Consider the following 1,927-nt stretch of genomic DNA (forward strand, 5'->3'; position numbering starts at 1 on the left):
CACTGCTATCAAGTCGAATCTGACTCATAGCTACCCCTCCTTGGGTTTCTGAGGCAGTATGTCTATGGAAGTAGACTGCCCACTGTTCCTCCCGAGGAGTGGCTGGTGGGTTTAAACCACCAGCCTTCTGGTTAGCAGTCAAATGCCTTAGGCACTAAGCCACCGTACTTTAACATATTTTATGTAGTCAGGATTCTTTTTACTTCTCATTTTTATATTTTGTTGTAAACTGCCAAAAATCTTTTGGGTAATGAAGTCAGGTATAAATAAATTAATATATATATGAAAATGTACTAAAAGTACCACACAGATATGGTTTCTTATATCTCTAGTTTAGCAGTATTGTTAAATAAAACAAGGTGACAGGAGCTTTATCGAAAATATTGTTTAGGATTAGATACTGGCCCTCTGATATTTATCACTAGCAAGACAATATGTGGAGCTCTGATGGTGCAGTGGTTAAGGCATTTGGCTGCTAACCAAAAGGTCATCAGTTTGAATCCACCATCACTCCACATGAGAAAGATGAGGCAGCCTGTTTCCATGAAGATTTACAGCCTTGGAAACCCTCTGGGGCAGTTCTACTCTGTCTTACAGGATCACTATGAGTTAGACTTGACTAGATGGCAGTGGGTTTGGTTTGGTTTTAGACAATACTTAAGTACTATGTGAGGGCTCAGCTGTGAAGAAATATAATGCCAATTATCAAACAGAGAAGGGGGTTGCTGAATATATGTCATCCATCTTTTCCAAGGATAGAAAAGAAGATACTGGCTCACCAGACAGGGCAAAAGGTGAGTATTCTATCAACAAAGAGCAGATATTCTATAAACAAACTGTCTTAAAATAAAGATCTCGAAATACTGGCTAGAAAAGATTGCTTGAGTTTTTCTCCTCCACACTATTCAGTTCATATACTGCCTCCTCAGAGCGTTGTCCTCAGGTTCAGAACACAAACTCTTCTTTCCCTTGTTTCCTCTCCTTTCCTATCTTTTCCTCTCTAAATTTCGTTTCCTTAAGTCTTTCCCTTGAAGAGTTCGACTTCTTGTAGAAACAGGATAAGATGCTCAACACTGAATCCTGGAGCAAAAGTCAATGGCATGAGGAATCAAAAAGGGAGGCTGAGAGGATAAAAGGAGAAAAGTTTTAGGAATAGGCTCATCTAAATAGATCCCTATTGGATGGAATTCCTGGGTGGTGTAACAGTTAACACACTCAGCTGCTAACCGAAAGGTTGGAGGTTTGAGTCTACCCAGGGGGGACTAGGAAGAAATTCCTGAAAATCTAATAATGAAAAATCAACCACTGAAAACCTTGTGGAGTACAGTTCTACCCTGATAAATGTGAGGTTATCGTAAGTCAAAATCAACTTGAGGACAACTGGTATTATAGAGTATTCAATGTCATGAATTCTCAGGAAATGGTAGCCTCTTAATCAGGGTAAAGGAAATGCTACATGTTCAGGGAAAAAGTGTACTCAGGGAATTTCTATGGGCTATAAAGTTAAACAGGCTGCAAGTAGTTCTTACTAAAAGAGTTAGTGTGGAATAATGGAAAGAATCCCAGTGTCTGGACTCTGAAAGATTCAGGTATCACTATGTATTAACTTGGCCTTGGGCAAATATTTCTCAGAGCCTCAGTTTTCTTATCTGTAAAATCTGAATGATTAGTGTAAGCTTAACGCAGGATTAATGTAAGAATTAGACAATGTATACAGAGCTTCTAGCATAGTTAATGTACTACAAAAAGTGCTAGCTAAATAATTCTCCTCTTTTATTATTATAGTAGAAGAAAGCCATTCTGAACTGAGACAATAGGGATGAATCTAATGTCATGACCAAAATTTAAAACTGTTTTTCCAGAGGCCTATGACAGTTTAAAATGGGTTAAACAAGCAAGAAAGATCAATATTACAAAAAAAAAAAAA

The sequence above is a fragment of the Orycteropus afer genome, unplaced genomic scaffold (assembly GCF_000298275.1).
Source record: "Orycteropus afer afer isolate SDZICR_OR568_19922 unplaced genomic scaffold, OryAfe1.0 scaffold00071, whole genome shotgun sequence".
Classification (NCBI taxonomy): domain Eukaryota; kingdom Metazoa; phylum Chordata; class Mammalia; order Tubulidentata; family Orycteropodidae; genus Orycteropus; species Orycteropus afer.